Source organism: Cuculus canorus, chromosome 14, assembly GCF_017976375.1.
Source record: "Cuculus canorus isolate bCucCan1 chromosome 14, bCucCan1.pri, whole genome shotgun sequence".
Classification (NCBI taxonomy): domain Eukaryota; kingdom Metazoa; phylum Chordata; class Aves; order Cuculiformes; family Cuculidae; genus Cuculus; species Cuculus canorus.
This window is the reverse complement of record NC_071414.1, coordinates 2,881,966-2,907,489: the sequence shown is the minus strand read 5'-3', so window position 1 is coordinate 2,907,489 and position 25,524 is coordinate 2,881,966.

The window sequence follows — 25,524 nt, the reverse complement described above, 5'->3', positions numbered from 1 at the left end:
CCAGCATTTCACTTAGGGGCAGATGGGGCTGGTGCCATAGAATCGCCAGGTTGGAAAGGACCCACTGGATCATCGAGTCCAACCATTCCTAACAATCCCTTAAACAATGTCCCTCAGCACCTTGTCCACCCGTTCCTTGAACAGCTCCAGGGAAGGTGACTCCACCCCCTCCCTGGGGAGCCTATTCCGGTGCCCAATGACCCTTTCCACGAAAAATTTTTCAGGTACTGGGTCAGGGCTGGAAGTTGATGTAGGTGGAGAGGGAGTTGCACATGTCCAATTGTTTGGGCATGTCCAGGTGCAGGACAGCAGCACAGTGTCTCACCTGGAGCCAGGGCAGCTCAGCTCGCGTTGTTCTTGCTGCTGGATGTGATTGTAGAATGGTTTGGGTTGGAAGGGACTTTAAAGGCCATACTGTCCCACCTCCTGCCATGGGCAGGGACACCTCCCACTGGATCAGAGGCTCCAAGCCCCATCCAACCCGGCCTTGAACCCCTCCAGGGATGGGGCAGCCACCACTGCTCTGGGCAACCTGGGCCAGGGCCTCCCCACCCTCACTGGAAAAAGATACGGGGAAACAGCAGCTGATGGCAGTCTGGTAAGAGGGGGAAAAACGTTCTCTGGGGACTTCCCTGGAGAATTAGGAATAACTAAGCAAGAGAAGCAAAAGGTGTCCTCACCACTGCTCTCAGCCCGGGGATCAACAGCAACTCTGAAGCAGCCCATGCAAGGACTCCTTTCCCTAACTGCTCCAGCTACATGGGAGGACAGGGAGCATCACCAGCGCAGCTGCAGGTGCTGTGTTTTCCACAAGGGAGAGAAAGCAGCTTCTGTCTTGGCCAGAGGACAACCATGCTGCTCTCTGCTAAGCACAGCCTGACCAGGCAGACATGGCCTTTCCCTGGGTGTTGCCAGCAAAGTCTGGCTGCTCCTTTGCTTCTGGGCAAGGAAGGATGATCCTGCGAGCAGAGCTTCCTGCAGCCTTCCCAGCTGTGCAGGATTATCATCTCAGTTACACCTTAAAATAGACCAGAGCGTTTGCCTCATTCACTTTGTATGGAGACAGTGATAATTAGAACAAAGAGGAGCCTGAACTTTGCAGCAATGGGAACTTCAGTGGGGAGAGATCACATTGGCAGGAAAATCAATCTGCTGCAAAAAGGCAAAAGAAAAACCCAGCCACAGGGCCAGAGCTGCTTCAATAAGACTAACAGCATGTTCAGCTGAATTAGGGGCCCCCAATTAGAGAGAGCAGATTAAGCAAGGACTGGCAGAAGATCTGCCTTGCAAAAAAAATCTGACCTAAATAAGACATTTTCCAAGATGAGATCAGTGCAGAGAGCAGCTGTGGTCCAGAGTAACACGTCCATCCTCGGCGAAGTCCAGCTCTGAGCCAAGAGTGTCCCATCCTGGGACCTTACAGTACCTGAAGGGCTACAAGAAAGCTGGGGAAGGACTGTTCACCAATGCTTGTGGTGATAGGATGAGGGGGAATGGGTATAAACTGGAGAGGGGCAGATTTAGACTGGACATTAGCAGGAATTCCTCCACCATGAGAGTGGGGAGGCCCTGGCCCAGGTTGCCCAGGGAAGCTGTGGCTGCCCCATCCCTGGAGGTGTTCCAGGCCAGGTTGGGTGGGCCTTGGGCAGCCTGAGCCAGTGGGAGGTGTCCCTGCCCATGGCAGGGGGTTGGAACTGAATGATCTTTAAGGTCTCTTCCAACCCAAACAACTCTCTGATCCTGCTCTGGTGCCAGTGGAAGGCTTGCAGAGGAGGCACAGTCACCCGCTGGGACATCCCTGAAGGAGTTAACACACCACACACTTGAAGAATATTAATTCATGCCTCTTGTTTGCAATCCTCACAATTTAATTTTAGAAATTACAGCTCACAGAAATTACTCACTGAACCTGGAAACAACAGACCAGAAGGAAGAAGCGCAAGTGCTCCTGCCAGCCACTTCTCAAAAACAGCAGGACATGGGAGCCAGCCTGGAGAGGGAGCAGAGCCACCGCCTCTGGGACCATCCTAGAGCATCACCCACCAGCAGCCAAGGGTCTGCCCTGCTCTTCCCCTCCTTCTCCAGCAGAGCAAAGCTAACTCCTGCCCAAAGCACACAAGAGCCCGAAGCTGGGCTGAGACAGGCACAGCATCCCTAAACCCTCTGCCACACGCTGAGACACTGCTATGGACAGTTGGGAGCCTCTACAGTATGGTTTGGGGTCCGTGATGGGTTTTTCTTGCTTTCAAGCACCACTCATCTCCACGGAGTGCACAGGGCTTGGACAGCACAGCCCCACCTCCCTCCGAGCCCCAAACCCTTCTGCCAGCGGGTGGGAGTTGGGAGCTTTGAGAACTCATCATCAGGGAGCAGCGAGCCGGGAAACAAGAGCATAAGCGTGTTGTGATGTAGGAGAAAGCCATGCGAATGCCTCTCAGCCTCCTGTCGTACCACAAGGCCCCAGCAGCCATGGCACAAACCTCTTCGGGGCTGGATCCAGGGCTGGCGTAAGCCAGCATCACCCTTGCTGTCTGCAAGGGCTCAGGGAGCCCAGCAAGTCCCGTGCGCAGGGCCAAAGAGCAATCGCTGCACGTCGAGCCAAGGGTGCACGTCAGGTGCCCCTGCTCATCGCACAAGGATGCGTGATACATCCACACGCACATCCCTGCCCCAGGCACCGGCTGGGCTCTGCCAGGGATGGAGACCCACCCAGGGCTGTCACCTCCGTGTCCAGATTGTGGGTAGCGAGGCTGGGTGGGCTCTTGGTGGGTCCAGGAGGGTTCCAGGGCTTGGACAGGCACAAGGTCCCCATGGACCCTGCCGTTAGTCCCAGCCCTGCTCCTGCAGCTGCAGCATACAGAGCTGAAACGTGCCTGCAGGGCGCAGAAATCGAAAGCTCCAAGTGCTATATTTAGCCTCCTGCTTGTGGAAATACATCATTTGGTTTCATAATGGATTTTGTAGACTATTACATTCATTTGTGGTGTTTGGAGAGGACAGAAGTCATTCCAGGCTCAGCAGCCCACCCCACCCTGCGCCAGCACGCTGCTGCGGGGCCAGCCAGCATCGCACTCCCAGACCACACTCCACCATTCCTCCTGCCTTTTCCATCCTTTGGAAATTATACAGCATTATTAAACAACCTTGCTCTGACCCTGCTGGCCAGTGCCAAGGCAACAGTGGCCACACCACCACTCCCTAATTATCATTTCCTTCAATATCACCTCCACCTTGGAGCCCAGACCCCCTGGCTCAGCAGCCCCTCACCTCCAAAGGAAAGCCACAATCCCCTCCCCGGCTCCATAGGCTTTAGCCCGTGCTCCCAGCCTGAAGTTCAATTAAAGCAAACATTATTTTGCTGTCACCCAGTCAGAAAGCATTACAAAGCATTGCACATCAGATGCAGTTGGAGGCAAAACCATGGAGAGGGAGGGTCTCCCTGGGCGCTCTCTCTAAATGACACCCATTTATGGGAGCTTTCGAGTTAGCATTTAGGTTAAATTCAGAGCATTATTTAAATAATCAGCTAAACGGCACTGCTTAGCCTCTGAGGCCTCCAGAAGTTCACCAGAAGGTAAAGTCTGATGAGTCAGAGAAGCTGAGGGGAAGAGGAGACCCAGCTGACAGCTGGTACCAGCCCCGGACCACCACGATGCTCAGCCCTTCGCTCCCAGGAGCGGGGCAGAGAGCAGAGGGAACCCCGCAGAAGCTGGACCAGCACCCACCTCCCCTTCCCTCCCTCAGCCCCACTTTACAGTCTAATTTCTGCAAAAATGATAAGTTTAATTTGAAAGGGCATAATTCTTAATTTATGTGTTGTCATGAACAAAGGCAGCAAAAGTAGGTCAGTCCATTATCTGCTGCCTGAGTATTTTGCCAAGGAACCAAGACACAAAGCTAAACAAAATCATCACCCAAGTTTGGGGATTTGTTTGTGAAAAAAAAAAGGAAATATTATGGTTATTTTTCTACTTGCTTGATTTGCACATCTTGGATTGCGGAGCATATTTAGTTTGGCTTTATAGCGTGCATTTATTGTGACTGTCATATTCGATAATGCTGCCTATAGTCAATGAGCAATTTTTCATGGATACAGTGTCTCAATTTATTATTCAATATCACAGCTTTGAGAACTTGTACAATAAGTCAGCCAACAACAGAAAAGCCTAAAATGTCTCTATGCAAAAAAACACGTCAGTGCATGAATGAACGGCTTCCAACACGTGGGTGCCAGCTTCCCTGCTTCATACCTCCACAGCCAGCTGAAGGACGTGACAGAGGGAGAAGGCCAAGCTGTGAGAGCAGCTCCCAGGTCCTGCCAGCCTCCATCATGATTGTGGGAGATGCTGCCAGGGCAAGGAGAGCAGCTCAAGCCCATCTGTGTTGCGACTCCATGAAGGTGCCCCCACTCGCAAGCTCATCAGAGCATGACATGAGCCTCGCCACCTCTAAGCAGCACCCAGGAGAACTTGGTCACATCAAAACTCCACCAAGACTCAGCTTTTTCTTGACACACAGAGGAAGGCACCCTATCGCACGCAGCCCTGGAGGCAGATACAGACCCATCTGAAGAGCACCAATGAGTCACTGAGAGCCACTCGTACACCAAGTCCACTGCGCCCTGGGTGCACCACCAGGGACCCCCATCCTTCCAGCCACAGGTGGATGTTCTCTTGACACCCAAACACCCACCCCACCACTAAGTCCTGCTCTCTGCTGTCCTACCTGCATCCAGTCCTGCTCTCTGCTGTCCTGGTTTACCGAGTGGTCTCCTGGGGACTGCAGACACATGCTGTGGGTGGCTTTGCTTCCAGCCTCATCTCCTGCATAGTTTCAGACTGCTGTTACAGCTTTGTTTTCAGCTCTTTCTGTTGCCATTTCACTGTGCTTGGAGCTACTGACAAGCCTGTTTTCGACTCGACTCGACTCAACTGGTATTGGTTTTGGGGAGCTGGAGAGGGATTTGGTTGGAGTTGTTACTTTCACAGCTCCTTATCTTGGTGTGTCTGAGGCAGGTGTAGCACTCTAGTCCCAACTGGTAGGGCTGTGCCCCAACTAGAGCAGCTCTTCTCTGAATTTTGTGAAGCACAGTGCTAAGAGACAGAAGGAGGAGCAGATCCAAGCGCAGTCTGCGCTGGGGTTGGGGTGTGCTGGGATTGGGGTGTGCTGGGATTGGGGTGTGCTGGGATTGGGGTGTGCTGGGATTGGGATGCATGCTCAGCTTTGCCTGCTGAGGTCTAGCTTTGCATGTGTTCCCTGAGCCTTTGCTTGCTGGTAGCATCTCACCTACAAAGGTCCCACTCCTGTTTCCCATCGTGCAGGAAGCTGTCCCCACGCTGAGCAGAGCTGCCGGTGGGCTCTGAAACTGAGTGAGGAGCGCGGCTGTGGCTGACCACAAACCTTCACAATTAAAGCCCTTGTACGAGCAGGAAAGGCAAATAGCAGCTTCTCTGCCCATCTTCAACCCAACTATGATTAGTTGGGGCTGCAATCATGCGTGTTGATTAGACGATTTTGTGTGCTTTCCTAGGGCAGCGTGTTTTGGGAGTGAGCATTCACCAGGGATGGGGGAAGCAGATTCCAGGGACTCCAAAACTGTTGGGAATGTATCAGAAGAGGTACTACTGCCTTGAGAGCAAGGACTTGGCTCAGCTGCCTGGGGGAGAGACCTCCTTCTAGGATTAGAGCTCTGCTTGAAAGCAGCCCTGTGTTTGGAGGGAGACAGGCTTTGCCTTTGATTCAGTTTAGCAGGAGGGAAATGCATTCAGTCCTGTGTGTGGAGCTGGAGGAGGGACAGAACCCTGGGCTGAACAGAGCTTCATGAGATGCTGAGCAGCTCCAGGTGGTTCTAAGGATGGGAAGCTCCTCTGCCTGGACCTGCGCCTGCTGTTGCGGCAGAGGAGAGTTTGGAGCCCTCCTCCATCTGCACAGGTTTCTGTGGCCAACAGCAGATGCACGTATGGCAGATGGGGCCATTGCACGGTGATGGCTCCCCAGGCTGATGATGGGCTCCATGATGCAGCAGAGGTCGATGGATCAGCCAATCACACTGGATCCCCTGCATGTGCCATTCATTTGCACCAGTGAGACCAGTGAAAACTAAGCTCTGCACCCAGGCGGTGGATCTGGCAGCTGCCCTGAGGAAGTGCCTTGCAGATTGGGACAGAGAGCGATTTGCTGTGAGACCATCACTCAGCTCAGAAACCCTCAGGAAGTCCTTGGGAGAGAAGCTGTGCCACTGGCATGAGCATCCGTTGTTAATTCTACCTCCGGACTGTGGCAGATTGTTTGCAATCAGTCAGCAAAGCTCAGGGCTGGGGGGGATGGACAGGGACGGGTGACTTCACAACTGGACATACTGAGTAATTTCAGCTCTGGAGCACAACTGAGGAAATTGCGACATTCTCAGACAACAAGAGGCTCAATTCTTCACGGACTCTGTGAATCACTGTAGCCTGGTGGCTGCCCAGCCATCTCCTCCCATTGCCAAAGGCCAATTTCTGCTGTATGCTGTGTTTTTTCCTTCTCCAGCACTTGCTGCACCCATTGCTATTGAGGGAAAGGTCCCCATTGACTCTGAGCCACTAACACTGTTTTGACGAACCGCAGCTTTAGGAGTGCTCTGAGCAGGCGTGGCGTGACCACACTCTCCCCAGAGATAATCTGTGCCTTCCACTCAGTCCTTCTTAGAGCCGCATTGCCCTCTTCCCCTGACAGAGGGCTTGGAGAAGATTTCCCAGACCTTCACTCAAGCCTAATGGTTAGCAGAGAACAGCCAGCCAACCTCTGTAAGCCAGAGGAACCTGGCAGGGCAGAAGACCCTGAAGGATAACCTGCAGTCATTCTGTCTCCTGTAAGACGTGAATTTCAATTCTGGAGGGCTGGATCCTGAACGATGCTCAGCACTTGCTTTTTTTATAGCAGATGGACTGATCTATAGGCATTAAGTAACACAGAACAGTCTTCTGTTTGCCTGCTGACATATAAAATGGGTTTGTGTGATGATTAGGGAGCAGAGGTGGGAAATATCTTTATTTGCTAATGATCCTGTGAATTATACATGTTTAGTATTCATGCATCTGAAGAAGAGGCAAACATAGCCATTTTCTGTGGAGGGACCTTTAGCAGCAGCCAATACATTTACATTTAATTTAGAATTACAATTATTAGGTCAACTTGGGAGCAAGTGGAACTTACATTTATTGAGAAGAGAGAAAAATTGGTGTTCCTGCCTTCAGCGAGCAAAAGGCTGCTTTTCTCTTAAATAAACCACTCAGACACAATCTCTAGCAGGAAGCCAAGCAGCACCCCAGATGCATTTGAGCAGCATTGCTTGTGTATTTTGGCTGGATGAAGCCTGAGGAGTGAGAGTTTGATCCAGCGCTCACTGAAGCGTGGTGTGGGCTCTGGTGAGTATTGATCAAGGGGCTTCCATCATCCACTGCTGCACATTGGATGAAGCCAGAGGCAGGACTGAGGGGCAGCAACCCTATTTGGATGCTGGAATTATAGCCTTGGCTCTGGACTACCCCTCTGGAGCAAAGCATCTGCATCTCTGCCTGTTTCAGCAGTGATTTGCTGTGTGGCAGCTGCATTATGTGTACTGAGATGTTGGGTTTGGGGCTGGCACCGTCTGGAGGAGGACTCAACAGCATCATGTTGCCCCTGCCCAAGCTTTTGCTGTGCCCTTGTCAAACCTCTTCACTTGACACAGATCTGGGTTCTTCCTAAGGTCATTTCCCTCAGGGATGGGACCCTCCTCCATCAGGGAATGCTGGTTTGCTCCGTTGCTCAGCTCTCCCTCTACTGAAATCCAGAGGGACCTGGACAGGCTGGAGAAGCGGACCTCTGAAAACCTCATGAGGTCTAACAAGGCCATGTGTAAGGTCCTGCACCTGGGTTGGGGCAATCCCCATTTTCAGTACACGATGGGGGATGACGTGCTTGAGAGCAGCCCTGCAGAGAAGGACTTGGGGCGCTGGTCTATGAGAAGCTCAACATGAGCTGGCAACGTGCGTTCACAGCCCAGAAGGCCAACCGTGTCCTGGGCTGCATCAAAAGCAGCGTGGCCAGCAGGGCGAGGGAAGGGATTCTGCCCCTCTGTTCCTCTCTCGTGAGACCTCATCTGGAATACTGTGTCCAGTTCTGGAATCCTCAATGTAAGAAGGATATGGAGCTGTTGGAACGGGTCCAGAGGAGGCTACAAAGGTGATCAGAGGGCTGGAGCACCTCCCATATGAGGACAGACTGAGAGAGTTGGGGTTGTTCAGCCTGGAGAAGAGAAGGCTCCAAGCAGACCTTATAGTGACCTTCCAATACCTGAAAGGGCTACAAGAAAGCTGGAGAGGGGTTTTTCATAAAGGCTTGTGGGGACAGGATGAGGAGCAATGGGAATAAACTGGAGAGGGGCAGATTTAGACTGGACACAAGGAAGAATTTCTTCACCATGAGACTGATGAGGCCCTGGCCCAGGTTGCCCAGAGCAGTGGTGGCTGCCCCATCCCTGGAGGTGTTCCAGGCCAGGTGGGATGGGCCTTGGGCAGCCTGAGCCAGTGGGAGGTGTCCCTGCCCATGGCAGGGGGTTGGAACTGGGTGATCTTCAAGGTCCCTTCCAACCCAAACCCTATGATACTATGAAATGTAGGTGTCAAATAACCAACGCATCACCTGGTGATGAGCGAGCAGGAGTGCATGGGGGCTGAAGGGGAAGGAGCTGGGTGCATAAGCTGGGCACTGGGGTATTTCATCCTCTTCTGTCTCATATGCAGCCTTGTTAATCCCTGTGTCTCAAACCCATGCTCTCTTCCAGCAGCCCTGGGGCTCAGAATCCCCCTGCTGAGGTTGCTCAGGGTACCCCACTCCTTGCCCACATCCTGGTCAGCCTAGGTGGGGTCCTTGGCATGACCCCACTTGGAGGCTGTGCAAGCCCCATCGGGCAGCTGAGAAAGTAGCTCCTATTCTGCTAAATCTGAGCCCTGGGGACGAAACCTTGCCCAGAGCCGTGCTGTGATGGGCACCGGTGCCTAACCATGACCTGTAGCAGGTCCTGTGCCTGCTGTGTGCCAGCCCTGTGGAGGCCAGAAAGAAAGAGACCCCAGGGAAAATGCCGTACAGTCACAGAATCACAGTCCTTACACCGTGTCTGTCTGTCCTTCATACAGGCATCCCTTTTGCAAGCATTGTCTTTTCTAGCCACCTCTCATCTTCCCTCTTCTGCTAAACTGCTATGAGCAATCCCCAGGGTGGCTCAGGGATGCAAACGGAGACATCCGGCGTGGGTGAATGCCCTCTGCTTTCAGGGAAGCCTTCATTCCCCCCCATCTCTTTTTACACATGTGCACAGCTTTTCCCAGGAATTCCTTTGGGGATGGACCACCTCCATGGGACGAGGCTGTGCTCCTGCTCAGCACAGATGAAACCATCAGGGTCTTCCTGCCACCCACCTTTCCCAATAACCCTTTCTGTTTATCCAGCCAGGCATGAACCACTCCCAGCTACAGAGACGTTCACCCGGTGTTTATCAGGGAAACCTTCCCTAAAGGGTTTGGAGATGCCTGTTGTGATTTATGAACTCTGCTTCTCAACTGAGTTATTCCTGCCTGCACTGAGCATTGCAGGTGGCGATGGTCTTTGGTGACGTGAGAGGGTCCCACGGGGGTTTTAAGAAGGTTGGAGATCGTGGAGGTGTCACTGTGTCGTGCAGCTGGCTTCATGCAATGCAAAACCAATGCGCTGCCCTTAAAAGTGATGCTGGGGTTGCTCAGAGCTCCTGGGAGGAGAGGGAGGTCAGCTTCAGCAAAGGAGTTTACTGGAGTGCAAGGAAAAGGAGCAAACAAGCTACACCAGGCAATAACGTGGCACCCCAGGCCCCAAATTAGGAGTCATAGAATTGCATTGCAGCAGACTGCAGCACACAAAGGGAGCAAAGCCTGCACCCTGCCCTGGTGAGACACAGCACCCTGTGCAGATCAGCAGCCCTGTTGCGAGGCAAACCTTGAAAGATTTCTTGCATTTATTTTGAAGCCCAGTAATGTGTCAGCAGAGTATGATGCACTGGAGCTCAGTAATCACAAAGCACTGCACGCATTAGCAAGCAATTTCTTGTTCAAGTCCCCATGTGTGCCATGGATGGGAGCACAGGAGCATCCCCCAGGCTCCTTCGCCTCCCTCGGCTCCAGGCTCCGGCTGCGCAGATGGCTGCTGCCGTGCTGCTCGACTCCGTTCAGGCGCATACTGGCAGTTTGGGGCTTTTTCTGAGCTCTTCCACCTCCAGCTCTGCAGATGTTTACGAGCTCAACAGGCTGCAAGGAAGCATCCAGTTATTGCAGGGCTGGAATCCAGAAGGAAAAGAGGGCCTGTCCCTAAATGCTGCTCTATTGCAGGCTTGTGAGAACAGCACCGCCACGCTGCTAGGTCTCCAAAGATCCCAGGTGTCCCACGGAGCAGCCAACATCCCTTCTCTGGAGCAGCAAAATGCCCTCTGGCATTCCGGCTGTCCCTGTGGCCATGCAGCCAGCGTGGGGGTAGATGTAGGAGTGGGCAGGTCGTCAGGACATCTGCAGGCACACGGGGATGCCAAAGCTGTGGCAGGGAGGACGTCGCTGCCTGCTGGCCGTGTCCCTCCCAGGGGACTGCAGCCATGCTCTGCTTGGTGCTCCCCTCAGCCCTTCAAGTGCAAGAATAAGGCACTGGTGGGAGGAAAAAAGGCAATTTCTGTTTATATGCACACATGTATATATATATATGTGTTGGCGTGTGTGCGCCCACCCAGAGCAGGGAAGGGACTGTGGACCCCGTGCCAGCCGGTGGGCAGCAGGAGGAGGCAATGTCAGGGATGCTGCGGCAGAGCTGTGCCCACTCATTCCAGCCCATTGGAGACCCCTGACCGAGCCTTTAACAAGGAGTTCCCAACAAGGAGTCAAGCGAGTGTCTCATTTGGGAGAGCAGCTTCTAAGAGGCAAATAAGCTATTTTTACAACTCCCTTGGCTCCCAGTACAGCCTTGCACTGGGCGTGCACCTCTACTCGGCTCATCCTTTTAGAGCGCAGCAGTCTCGAGCTCATGGTCTCCTCTGGTAACCGGGAGGAGATGAAGGCAGGCTGGGATGCTCCATCCCAGCTTGCTGTCCTTGGCGGAGTTCTTGACAGATAGAACCACCAGCACCACGTAGCTGGTGCCCGGCTGTGCCGTAGGGTGTCCATGCAGGGATGTGTTGTTTGAGCGGGATGGCAGCAGCGTGGGCACAGATGTGCAGATGCAATGTGCTCTCCTGAGCCTGGCACATGGCTGCTGGCTCTCCTCACACAAACATTTAAGTGGTTCCCAAGGTCCCGCTTCATCTAGCCAGTCCATGCATGGAAGGCACATCATGGCCCGTGCTTCTCCTGGCTGCTCTTCCTCACACTTCCTGCTCCTCTGCTCCAGGCAGGCTCTGTCTTTGCCCTTTCTTTTCCCAAGCATGGATCCCACAGAAGATGGAAACCAGGAGGCATCAGCACTGCCATGCAACAAAGCGGCTTATCCCCATCCCGGTCCCTCTGTGCAGCCAGCGGTAGTTCTCCATGGTTGCCCCAATCAGGCAGCAAGCGGGGAGTGTGAACCCCTCGCCCCAGGGGGCTGTGAGGTGCCCAGCCACTGAGGGTCCTGGGGAGCTCCCCCAAACCCCAAGCCAGCTCCCTGCAGCACTCTCAGCCCACCTGCCCTGGGGCTGGCACTTTTCATCTCTGCTCTTTCATTCCCGGCTCAGTGGGAGCAGCTGAACCTGCGCCGGAGCTAATTGAAAGCCACATCAGAGCAAGGGATGGGGAGCTGAAAGCAGCACACCGCTATTTCATCTTCTGGCCTGACAAAGACATGCTCGCTTAAATCCATCACTAGAATTTTATTTTCAAGCCTGGCGCGGGACTGAAAATGTTATTGAAGCTGTTTGGCCACAGTCCCGCAGGGGAATTCAGCTGAAGAGCTAATTTCTCTAAGCCTGCACCTTCATCTCCGGGGCTCTGTGATCAGATCAGCGCCGCAGCTTACACAAAGTCTGTTGTCAGGGCACTGGAAGCGATCCTGCAGGATGGCCAAAGCGAGTGCCAGTGCTTCTGGTTCCCGCACAGGGCTCTTCTATGGGGGTGGGACGAGTGTCTTTCCCACCAGGTGCAACCAGCCCTGTCTGGGCATTCTTGGTGGCATCACGGAGGTAGGCTCTTGCCATCAAACTCAACCTTGCTCCCATTTACAGGGGTCTAAATTCAGAGTCCTTTTGGATTTTGGCCCAGTGTTGAAAGCCGTAAGCACGGCTCCGAAACATTCACACGCACAGAGATGATTTCTCCAAGCAAATTCCCAAGAGCCTCCTGTGAAGCACATCAAAGCTGGTTTTGCCTTATTGCTGGTCAACATGCCCCCTGCCTCGGTCACCCATTGCCACCGAGATATGAGGGTATGGTTGGACACAAAGCTCTCCTGCTGCACAAAGCTGGTGGTTTCCACCAAAGTGCTCAAGAAAGGAATTGCTGTGAGTTTCTCAGAAAACAAGGAGATGTTGTGTAAGGAGAGAGGTTTGGACAAGATAAGAAGAGAGGGAATGCCAGCCCGGAGACCAGGGTTGGGTGTCTGGGCTGGTGAGAGGTTCTTCTCCAGAGTGAAAGGAGAGCAAGGACCACCTCTATCTTAGGAATAACTTTCCCAATGTGTTTAAGAAATGGCAGAACATTGCGTAATTCATTGACTGGCCCAGATGCAGCAGCCAAACAAGAAGGCTAATCTTCACTTCGGCTCACCAACGATGCTGCTTCCCCCCCTGGCTGGACATACAGAGCTGATAGGAAGCCACGAGGGAGTCTAAAAACTTCTTGTAGAGTACATTGCCATCAGCATGAAGAAGTCTGACATCTGTGAGAGACTCTGGCTCCAGCTGTCAGTAGAAGGACCTCTAAACACCTGATGAAGTCCCACTCCAGGCAGCCTGGGCCAGAGGTGGCCCCATACATGGTGACCAACTGGTGGGTCTCTGCCCGGCAGGGAAAGTCCTTGTTTCCCTGAGGACCATGACCTGGCAGGTCCACTGCCGCTGTGCATCACACAGCACAGAGCAGCAAGCCCTCTGCCAGTATGTCCATGACCAGGTCCACCTTCAGCATCGGAAGGAAGCCTTCTCCTCCCACCTAGGCACGGGCCCTGCCAGCAGAACCTGTCTCCTTCAGCATGGCAGGGACTGACAGAGCAGGTAAATAGCACAGATCTATTTAAAAGCATTTAAAGTCCAAGCAAAGCCCCAAACTATCCATTTCCTTCAACAGGCTGGTTGGAAGAACTCCAGCTGGGCCATTAGCTCAGGTAGGTTCTCCACCATCCAGCCATGTCGCCTTTCTGCCTCATAAAGGAAATACATTAAAAATACGTATTTACTCCTGAAATTGGCTTCAGCAGCGCAGAGCATCCCTGGAGTGATGAGTTTCACTCCACACACCCAGCCGCTTCCCATGAAAAAAGATTATTTTAAATTAAGAAAATAAACCCAAGTAGGGGTTTTGTGGACCCATTAACCCTTGCGTAGCACAGCAAGCCCAACACTGGCAGCGGAGGGAATACCTTTGTGTGTATAAAATGCTGTGCTGGCAGTGCCAATGCCCCCAAAGAGACCTTCCAGGCTGTGTGCTCTCCTAACTGGGAGGATTTCTTCTTAACAAACTCAGCTTGCAGAGAGAAATGCACCCAGGCCGGGAATTGCCAAGATGACAATGGTGTGCGGCAGCCTCCAGCCCGTTATCATAGAATCACTAGGTTGGAAAAGATCTCTAAGATCATCAAGTCCAACCATTCCTCTCTGCCTGCATGCTGCGAGGGCTGGCTGGGAAGGATGCAGGGCAGTGAGCATTGTAGGGTCATTGAACAATTAATGCTGGAAAAGACCTCTATGCTCATGCAGTCCAACCATCAGCCCAACCCCATCGTGTTGACTAAACCATGTCCCCAAGTGCCACAGCCACACGCTTTTTGAACCCCTCCAGGGATGAAGACTCCCCCGCTGTCCTGGGCAGCCTCTGCCAGGGCTTCACCACGCTGTCGGTGAAGGCATTTTCCCCAATATCCAACCTAAACCTCCCGTGGTGCAACTTGAGACCATTCTCTCTTATCCTATCACTTATTACTTGGGAGAAGAGACCAACACGCACCTCACCACAACCTCCTTCCAGGAGCTGCAGAGAGCAAGACCCAGGTTTTGCCCTGCTCAGCAGAGCTCAGGGTATTGATTTCCACCCAGGCTGCCACGTGGCGCTCATCATTAGTTTCTGAATGCTTTGCAAACAACTCATCTGTTTTCCCAGCTCCCTCGCCATGTACCGAGGGATTTTCATCTCTATTTTGCAAGCAAGGAACCGAGGCGGGGAGGTTCAGGGAGAAAGCAGCCACGCATTTCGCACACCCCACTGGAGCTCCCTGAGGGTGTTACCCTCCCTGGCACTTTGGGTGTTCAAAGCAGAGCTCCGGTTGTAGCTGTACCTGCATGCTGGGGTCTGGGCTCATTTTCACCCCAGAGCGTGGGTAGCGTCAGAGCTTTGCCGAGAGCCATGGAGGTAAGATGAAGCCATCACAGCCCCAGATTTGCACTGCTGAGGCTTGAAACGGTAACGCTCTCCCAGGGGTGACGTGGGGATGGGGGCTTCACCACAAACCTCCAGGGTCTGCAGAGCTGCAGCGTGGCTTCTCCTTCTCAGTGGTTCCCATGAAGGAAGGCTGTTTGCCCTCATCTTGCGAAGGGCCAGAGGGGACCAGGGGACCGTCGCTTGTAGCATTTCCTCATCGCTCAGAGCACCAGGAACATCATTCAGGGCACACTGTGAGTGATAAAAACTATAGCGCTGAGTCCAAGATGCAGAGTGTCTGTGTGTGTGTGCGCACGTGGTTGTGCACATGCGTGTGTGTGGGTGTACGTGGGGCCATGCACAGAGCAGCCCAGGCTGCAGGAACAGCTTTCTCCTCTCCCACTGCCCCCTGCAACTGCTTTAACACCTCCTGAGGAGCTAAAAGGACCCTTCATCACCCAGGTTTTGCCCAGGATAGACCCCTCCAGCCTGTGGCACAGTGAACACAAGGCTTTTCAGTGCCAGTTGCTCCCATTTGAGCACTGGGCTGTGGACCAGCCACTCAAAGCTGCAGCGCTTTCCAGAAGAGGCATCTTCCCCAGGCCTGGCATCATTTCAGCACATTTAAAATAAGCAGCATAGATCTTGCGGGGAGCCCAGGAAGAGTAAGAGATGCCTGTCAGCTCAGTAAGACTGAGATCTGATAAGGTGAGGGATCAGACTGATAAACCTCAAGTTAACTAGCTAAAAAGGCATGGTTAATAATCATTGTGTGCAGGCAAAAATCCCAGTGTAGAAAAGAAATAATCTTCTTATGATGTGAACCATCATTTCAGGTTCCCTGAAAGCAGCTGAAATCCAAAGGACAGCGGCTTTTGGGGCTGATTTTGGCTTGCTGCCTTGACTAGGAAGAGAGATGTCTTCTCCAGAGTGGTGGCCACAGAGCCTGGCCCAGGCATCTGCTCCTGCCCTGCCCTGGCTCCTACATTGCCGTGCCCTCGGCAGAGGAATAAGCAAGAGCCCGTTCGCAGCTAAACGATAAACCCAGGGAGCAGCAGTGACTCACGCGCTGGGGATGACTCACGAAATCATACTAAGCCGCAGCATTTTTTTGGCTTGGGGACAGAGGCAAAGGCCATTTCTAGCCATGACAGGGCTTGTGGCCCTTCCCAGTGCCGGACCCTGGGACAGCCTTTCCCAGTTTGAGGCCCCTCTCAGCAAGGATGCCCAGAATTGAGCTTTGCCTTGTTTTCCTGGTTATGAGACAATTCATTTTTTCATGGAAAAATTATTTTTAAAGGGTGTAGGCAATACGGCCAAACATGGCAGGGGTCTGGCAAGCACACATGATGTCTCTTTGGCCACCAAAGCAGCTGACTGGCTCAGAGCATCCCCTTTTCTCTAGCAGAGACACTAGAAGGGGAGACTGTTTAAGAGGAGGAAACATGAGCAAATAAACACCCCTCTCCTCTGGATTAAACGAAGGCCATGGAGCAGATTTTGGCTCCTGGTGGAAATGAACAGGAGACAGAGCAAGAGCAAACATTCCAGACCCTATGCGTTGGTGGGAATCCCCAGGGCAGCTCCATGGAGGACATCACCGTGGAGGCTGTGGCCATCCGCTCTGCACGGTGACACAGCTGCCACCAATGCTGACTCAGAGGAACGTGGGGTGAAAGACACCCCCCTGCTTCAGCATCACCCTCCAGTTCAGCCCCTGTCTGTGCTACCAAAACCATCACTGGTGGCTCTTGGAGACTAAGTCCCAGCCCAGGTGGGCAGTAATGAAGATACGGGTGTTTTCTAAGTTTGCAGCAGATTTTTCCAGTCCTTTCCCAGGAAAGACTTCACCACCAATTCAAAAACATGATTCATAACGAAGAATCTCTTCACCTTGCCTTTGGGCATGAATTTTTCCTCCTGCTTAGATTAGATCCCCGAGAGCACCCAGGATTATTTCATGACATCTCTTGGTGCCACTGCAACTCATTTGCTTCCAAGGACATGGTGCTCTGCCACGGTGAGAGCAGCCTTCACCTGGACGTTTCCTCCTCTTCCTTTTGTGTGATGGATCATCTTGATATGTGGAGCCTAATGATGAATTCCTGGTGGGGCACAGGGGGTTGTCAGCCGAGACGACCGTGATGAAGCAGCTGAGGAACTTCCTGGGCAGAGGAATAGAGGACTGGAGGATAACGAGAGTGCCTGCTTGTTTAGAAAAGGTATTAAAATCTTCTGCTCTGTGTTTAGTCTGATAGCTGTACAGCGGATTAAGCAAAAACATTTACACTTCTCATTTAATAAGGACATATCTGAGCATCTGACTCTCCTTCATTATTAAATATCAGGCTCTTGGTAGAAGATAAAAAAGGAAAAAGAGTTTTTCTTTTGTTTTAGCACTCTTCTTCCCTCCTGGGTACCTCATCTTGCCCTGATATCAGGGGCAGCTGGAGGACACATGGTGCGAGGGCATCTTCATCCACTGCCACCAAGGACTGTAGTGCAGGAGACTGCTCTCCTGCAAATGGCAAATTTCTAATTATGTTACAAAATTCATCACAAGATCACCCATTTCCCCTAAAAGCTGGTGAAAGCTGATGAGAGGAAAGCCAAGCTTGTCCAGAAGCAGCTTCTCCTTTCAGCACCATCCCTAAGAAGGTGCCAAGGTTCCAGGAGGGGTCTGAAGATCCCACCCCTGTAAGGATGGCTCTCCCCATTGACCTTCACCCTAAACCCGCGCTGTTTCTCTCCTGGTTGCTCCCCCGATTGCATTTTGCTTTGAGATCTTTGCTGGAAGCAGCTCCCATCAGGACACCGGGAGCTGCAGCCCGACTTGGTGAGACACCTCTGGGCCGATCACCCAGCATCTCTGGCCACCCATCAGGGCTGGTGCCACCATCCCCTCTAGCGCAGCAGCATGAGAAGCACTGGGTCAGTGTTGCTATTCAGTGCCTGCTATTTATAACCCAAGAGGGAGATGAGGACCAGCCCAGGCAAACAGGGGATATTTTTAAGCTCGAGTTTTGAAGAGGTTGGTAATGAGCCCAAGCTTCGCTTGGCAGCAGCTGTGCCTGCTCCCAAGTCTGCTGCTCCCAGCCATCACCCATGCCCGGGGCAGGGACTGAGCCTTTGTCCTCATCCTGGCCCAGGGAAGATGCTGCATGGGAAGAGCATTTGTGTCCTGGGCTTGAGCATGGAGGTTGACGTGCAGTGTGACGAGCTGGCACAGTCCTGGTGGCTGAAGATCCACTGCTTGGCCCAGCAGCATGCTGACCGGCCAGCCTTCATCCTCCCGACAGCCTGAGGTATTACAGACAGGGCAATTACAGCCCACTTTTAATTACGCAAGTTACTGGGTGTGACATGAGCAAACCAAGTGCAATGTCTGAGCCCTTTGGCCAACAGGTCCTGCAGCTCTGCTGGGAAAAGACCTTCCGTTGCAGCAGCCCTCAGTGCCCGAACAGTCGCACTGCTCACTTGCATCCTCACGTGTGGCTGTGGTGGGATGAGTGCCCTGTGCCCTTACCTAGCCGAGTCCTCTAGTTATCCTGGTGACATCCGAGCTGTGCCAGCCAGGACAGGTGTCGCGCATCCCTGGCCCCCTCCCAGCACATGGGGAAAGTACAGGGTGCTTCCACTACAGTCCCATCTCCAGCAGCGCCCCCTGATCAGGCAGCTCGTCCTGCTAACCTGGTGCTTCATGGAGGAGAGAGGATTAACGCAGACACCACGCTCAGTCTGGGCCCCCCGTCTGCTGGGAATGAAGCGATGTCATGCTCAGCGTGGCTCCGCAGCCCTCTCTCTGTTACACATCAAAGCCCTCTGCTACCCACAGCATCATCAAAGCCACATTCGTGCTCCACAGGCATGGCCAGACCCTGGCTTGGTGTCCCTGCAAGACCCTCCTCCAGAATAGCCATGCCGCGGGCAGATGGGGACCATGCCTCTCCTTGAACCCAGCATCAGGAGTGTCAGCACTGTCCCTTCCTTTTGCTCCTCCATACTTGCTGCCAGGCATCCCAGTGAGTCCCAGGACGCAGATCCCCAGAACTGCTCATAGGGACTCAACTGCACCCTTTTCTGAGCTCCTGGTGACGGGGAACAAGCCCTCCGGGGAAACACCCATTGCCCACAGGGCTCCCCAAAGCAGGAGGGAGAGATGGGGGTGCTGAGGGCAGCTCTGTGCCAGAACTCTTTGGAGCTGAGCCCACAGATGCACCCAGTATCCTGCTGGCAGGCTGCCTGCAGCATCCTCATGTCCAGGGATGCTGAGTGCAATTTATAGGGCAGTTTGAAAAGTCCCCTGGTTCTCCGTGGTGGTGAGGTGTCTGCATCCCTGCGGGGGCAGGAAGAGCTACCCTGGTGCTGGCAGGGAGCTGGCTGGATGCACACACAGCGTGTTCTTCTCTAAGGGGACACTTTTGGCCACGCAAGGGGACGGCGGCTCCATAAGCAACACTTTGGACATCTGCAAGTGGAAATCAATGCAAACAATGGGAGCAATTTGGGGAGGAAAATACTGAATCATTTTCTGCCTGAGTTTGGGAAAAGAAAGTTTCTCTGAATGCTAAACCAAATCAAATGTTCCAGATTCCCTTTTTTTGTTTCTAATTTTCTCCTGAGAAAACAAAGTCTCCAGCTCAATTCTAAGCCTTTGCCTAATTTCATCGGCAATCAGCAGGACTACAAAGTAATTACAGCTGAGTTCCCAGGCTGAAGATGAGCCCTTGTCTGGAGCAGGGGATGTACGGGTGAGGGAGCCAGCCCTGGTACTTGCTGGATGGCTCCTGCTGAGCCCCTGGGCCAGGATGACTTTGGGGACCGTCATCCTGCTTTGAGGACCATCACCCCCTCCGGGACAGCCCGCAGTCATGACCACGCCGACTGCTTCTCAGACAGCTCTGCAATGCCCCAGCTGTGGCTTCTTCACCTGCAACGGGAGGGAAAGGGATGCTGAGTGTCTGTGAGTCTGAATCCATCCCTTGCACTCAGGGAGCATCCAGGATGGGAGCGGGATGGGGAGCAGCACCTTAATCACACCAGACTGTGGCCTTTTCATCTCCCCATCCCTTTGCACACCCATAGACCAGTTTTTTCTCCTCCCCAGGGTTTATCCACCTGGCACTGAGAACAAGTGAAAAAGTCATGCTGGTCCCAGCCAGGCAGGACAGGACCCCAGGCAAGGTGGTGGAAAGCAAGCTGGGAAACAACGCCTTGACCCTGCACAACAGGACATGAGACAGGCTGGCAGGGTGAGGTGGGGACCCTCAGCACAGGAAAGACGTGGAGGTGTTGGAGCAATTCCAGAGGAGGCCACAAAGATGATCCAAATGCTGGAGCACCTCCTGTACAAGGACAGGCTGAGAAAAGGGGTTATTCAGCCTGGAGAAGGGAAGGCCGCATGGAGATCTTAGAGCAGCTTCCAGGGCTGAAAGGGGCTCCAGGAAAGCTGGGGAGGGGCTCTGGATCAGGGAGTGAGGGGATAGGATGAGGGGGAATGGTTTTCAGCTGAAAGAGGGGAGATTGAGATGAGATCTTAGGGAGAAATGTTTTGCTGTGAGGGTGCCCAGAGCTGTGGTGGCTGCCCCATCCCTGGAGGGGTTCCAGGCCAGGTTGGATGGGGCTCGGAGCCCCTGATCCAGTGAGAGGTGGCCCTGCCCATGGCAGCATGTGGAACTGGATGGGCTTTGAGGTCCCTTCCAACTCAAATGGTTTCATGATTGTTTGATTTATGATCCACCAAAGCAGAGCCTTGCCCCCCCCCCAAGATAGGTGGCTTACAATCAATTTGGTTTGTTTTCAATTTTTCCTGATTTTTTTCCTCTAAAGCCAGGTGGGTTTGAGCCTCTGGGCCAGGGAAGAGCTGGGGCTGGGGGCTGCTTCTGCTCTTCTCTCTCTATTAGCTTTCTCATGGGCTTCTCTTTCACACCATTCACAGCAGTAGAATCTGCTACAGGCGTATTAAGGATTCTCCATGCAAAACTGATAAGCTGAAGCCTCATTATTATCCTGCAAAGTGATTATCTTTCCTTGATGAAGTCTCATATTTGCCCAATTTCAGATGGAAACCTTCCCCTTTTCAATTTGAGACTAATTCATTTCTTGACTCCTGGTTACAGTGCAAGTTATCACAAACACTCCCGGCCTCGGCTGGCTCTGATTTATATCGTTAAGAATCATTTACTCGCAATTAAAATGAGCCTTCAGGGCTTTTACAAACAAGGCGGATTAGCTAACAGTAAAACATTTGCTTTTTGTAAACAGCGACTTCAGGCTATGAAACCGTCTGGGAGGGGATGGAACCAGCCAGAGCTGCCCTGGGGCTGTGGGAGGAGGAGAACCAGAGGGAAGATTCCAAATTTCCCCAGAAATCCCCCAGAGCATCCCAGGGATGCTGTGAGGAGCCTCCCAGAGGGTGATGGGTGCCTCCCCGGCCTCCACACTGGAGGCCCCAGTGCAGAGTTGCCCCCAGCATCCCCACCTGCCCTCTTTCCCTCTTGCTTTGGGGACCCCTTTGGGCAATGGGGTCTTCCCTGCAGCACTCAGCGCTCACCTCCCACTGCCTGGGAGTCCTAAAAAGGGTCTGGACAAGTCTGTGTGTGGCCCCATGGATTTGGGACCTGAGAGGGGCAGCACAGGCCTCGGATGGAGATGTCACCTAGCAGGGTATCTTTCATAATTAAGATAATTAACAAGAGCATCATGTAACTGGCAAACTCCCCTGCTCTTGGCTTGTCTTCCAGCTGCTCCAGGCTCTGAGCAATGAGAAGACAAACCCACGCTTTACACATTAACGGATCATTCCAACAACCCTCTTAAAACAATAACTTGGCCAAATCCTGAGGATTTAGAATGCAAATACCCTAAATCCCGGCACAGAGATCCAGCACCCTGGGCGTTTCAGACAACTAATGAGGAGGAGCACAGCTGGGTTAGGGGAGATGCTGGGAAGTCTCCCGTGCGCCCCTTGCAGCTGGGTACCCAAGGGGCTTGGCATCAGATGGGGGAAGAATGTCAGAGCTCACCTGGAGAACAACCAAGAAGGGGGTCTTTAAATCATTGAGTGTAAATATAACACAAACCCAGCGCTGGGTGCTTTGAGAAAGCTCCAGCTGTGGTTAAAACTGGGGCTCCTCTCTAACAGCGTGGTCTAGTGGAGTCAGATGGTTCTGCTTTGCTAAAATCCAGAGGGATTTTGTGGTGTACCCAACAGCAGTGCCAGGGGCATGGGGTGACACTAGGGACTGGGGCAGCTTTCAAGGGGGAGGCAGGACTCCTGCAGCACTTTGAAAGCATCTGCTTGGGTGTCCGGGTGCGATTTAGCAAGAAATGAGGATTTTGGAAAGAAACTGTGATGATTCTGTGTTGCTCTGGCCCCGGAAAAGGTGGGGGTATGCAAGCAGGGGGGTTCTGCAGGTACCAGCAGCAATAACATAAGAATAAAAGCCTGGATGCTCTGTCCCTGCCTGTCTTTGTACAGTAGCTGCAGGATTTAAATCATTGCATAATTCCAGACAGTGTACTGGGGGCAGGATCGGGTCATTCTTTTGTCTGCTTTAGGAAATGGAATGTACAAAAATTGAAAGTAAAATTAAATTCAATTTTAGGAAATTGCTTGGCACATTGGCACGCCAGCATTTCCCAGCCCATTGCTCAGCAGGGTACGGGGTCCTTGTGACCTAATGCCCCAAGCTCTTCAAAGAGCAATAACTTTGCAAGTGAAGCAGCCTGCGGTTCTTTAGGTTTCTAAGGTGAGATTTTCCCATCTTGGGAGCAGGGTATGGGAGGGCAGGGCTGGGCTGGGCTGGCTGCCCCTGGCTCTGCAAACTGCTCCCAGGGTGGGTTTTCATTTGAGCTTTGAACAAGGGGTTTCTTGGAGGCCTGGCTGCGAGTCCTGCCAGACTGGTCAGAGCTGTGCTGGGCAAGGTGGGTTTTGATGTGCAGAGAAATGAGTGGTTGTAAATAAAAGCTGTGTTGCCAGTCCCTCCAGCACAGCAGAGCCCGTCGCTGAGAGCATCGAACAGACCCGTGGCTGGCGTGCATCTATCAAACACCTCTAATGGCAGAAAGGGCAGCTTCCCTTCAACACTAAAAGGCAAAACTCACACGCGCCACAATGAAATCACCTGTACATTTAATTTACAAAAGCAATTGAGCTTATTCTCTCCCCTAATTTATGGAACTGGGCCAAGCAATGGATATTTTCCTACTGTTGTGCACCCACAAGAGCTTTGTTGCCTCTAAGGGCATCGCTTCTCCTTTCATTTGTGAACATGATCATTGCTTTTACACGTAGGTTGTAATCTCCGGGCTATGCCAGGTGGATCAGCCCCTGTCCCCAATCACACAGGGGGACCCAGTCCCTCTCCAGCCCCTCTGCAGCATTCCCAGCTGGCTGCTGGAGCCCGGCCACAGCACAGAGGTGCAGCAGAGGATGGGCAGTGCAGTCAGGTCCAAGGACAGACTCTGCTGACTGGAAAAAAGGCACATACATGGGAAGCACAGAGTCCTCCTTAACCCCCAGCTCCAGCCTGGAGCTGCTGGTTTACCTGTAATGAAATCAAATCTAGATAATGCGTCTTTTCGAGTGGCTCTCTAGCAGTAGGTGGAGGTTATCGCTGTTGGAAGTTGTCCCCAGGTAGAGGTTATCCCTGTTGGACATTGTCCCCAGGTGCTGCTTACCCTCAGCTGATGCTCACCATATCACATTTGAAGAGGTATTTTAAGCAGCTGCCCTTGCTAAGAGGGAAGAGGTTGCCGAGCTGGTTGTTGTCTCTAGCTGGTGACTGTGGTAAGAAACCTCCTGCATATGCTGTCCTGCAAATGGTTCAGAGAGGGAGCACCTATGCCATAGAGAGACACAGAGAGGGGCGATTTATGCTGCCAAGCAAGGAGAGAGTGTGCTTTGCCTTGCCTGGCTTTACTACTCTGCCTGCAGCCAGAAAAGCAGTGTTATATTGAGGGATGTGGTGGTGCAAAATGCCATAGCTGTGCTCCTGCCTGCCTTTTCTTCATGTTGGGGTGCTACAAGGGTTCTGTGCCTCACCCAGCCCAGCCTGGCGTGGCCATGCGATGAGATGAGTGCAAGTGGAGCCAAATGAGCCAGTGACATTTGTGAGGGCTGTCCCCATGCACGTGAGGTGAGCATACCAGCAAGTGCTGGCTCCAGTGGTTCCAGCTGAGCTATTATATCTCCCCCTGAAGCCTGCACTGGTGCTTTGGTAACAGGACAGAAATCTCACAAACTGTGTTAAAGGCAGTTATGTCTGCTCCAATTAAGAAGCCTTAAGATGCTGCAAAGCTGTTGTGAGCATGTCAGTGCTGTCCTCCCTCCAGGCTGCCAAGCTGGAAGGAAATCCAGCAGAAAAGAGCTGGCCTGGAGAGAGAACAAATCATCTCCTGGCCATTGCCATGAGAATGACCCAGGCAGGTCTGCAGGCAGAGCAGCTCCTCTGCAGGCGAGGCAGCCGTGCCCTGGTTACTCAGCCATGCTGGGGGTGGCAGGATTGGGGCCGATCAGGAAGGCACAGGTTTGTGTGAGCCAAGGTGCTCAGTGATGTGGGTTTCTGCATCTTTTTGCTCGAAGACCTGACGGTTGTGGCTTTTCATGGCATTGCTTTGTGGCTTGTCTACTGCTCAGGGTGCTGCTGGCAGCTTAAGAGCATCTTCCCAAAGGCCTTGGTGGGGAGGGGAATGTGGTCCCCTGAGCTGTGATGGCTCCCTGGATGTTGGTGATGGATATCCGTGCGGAGCTGAGCTCTTGCAGCATTGGTACTCAGCAAAGTGATCTGCTGCCTGCCAGGCCCTCTTGTGCATCCCCACGCTATGCCTGTCCCTCCATTGCTGCAAGCAGCTGAACACTAGTTTTACAACAGATTTATCTCTTTTTGTTAGTGTAAATTCTAAAAAAAAACCCTCATTAAAGTTCATGGGAAAGCCCTGCCAGGCTAATGCACAGGGCTCCTCCGAGTGTGCAGCCCTGCCTGTGTCTGTTCTCCATCTGCCAGGAGAGATGGAAGAGTCCCAGGGCCAGGGCAGGCAGCTGCCCGCGCAGGGAGCCACTCGTGCCTTCTGCTCTGTGCCAGCCCACCAGCCTCGCAGAGGCAGCCGGGAACACTTGCAGGCTTTACACGGGGTTTTATGTTCTTTCTATCTAAATTCGGACACAATTTTTGATGTGCAGGATGTGGTGCCAGGCTGAAGGTCCTCCTCCATGGCAGCTCATCCTCGACAGCCCCTGAGGGAGCAGACGAGGGTCTCTGCCTCCTGTAACTGAGAGGCTGAATGTTTCTAGAGCGAGGGCTGCTTTAGAGCCCTCTTCTCAGAAAGCATTAACAAAACTTTTATTTCCCTGAATTCGTTGAATCTCCTTTGAGCATACTGATGGGTTTTGGTTTCCAGAGGTCTTTCTAGTGGAGGACCCAATTTGGTACTACTGGAAAAATGCCCTTCCTTTGCTGACAGCAGAGTCATGGTTCCTTGAGCAGGAAGAAGAAGGCTTTCTCCCCAAAGGTTCTATGTTTCACAGCCCACCCAGGCAGGTTCTCCTCCTTCCCCCAAAAGCCTTTTGGCTTATACACCTGCTGCAGCAGCTTCCCTAAGAGTGCTGGCAAACCCCTCTCTTGCAAGCCGAGTGATAACCATGTTTCCTGCTCTGCAGCATCAAAGCAAAACCTGAGGAATGACTTTCTAGCAGAAAGCAGAGCGAGGTGGCAGAAGCCAGCTGAGGTGGGATGAAAGCTGCAGGGGGCCACGCTAGGGCAGCTGTCTCACTGAGCACAGGGTAAGCCCAGACTGTAACCAAGCTGCCTACAGCTGAACCACAAGGACTTGAATCCTCAACAAGTTCTTCTTAAGAACATGAAGCTGTTGGAACGTGACCAGAGGAGGCTACAAGGGTGATCCGAGGGCTGGAGCACCTCCCATACAAGGACAGGCTGAGAGA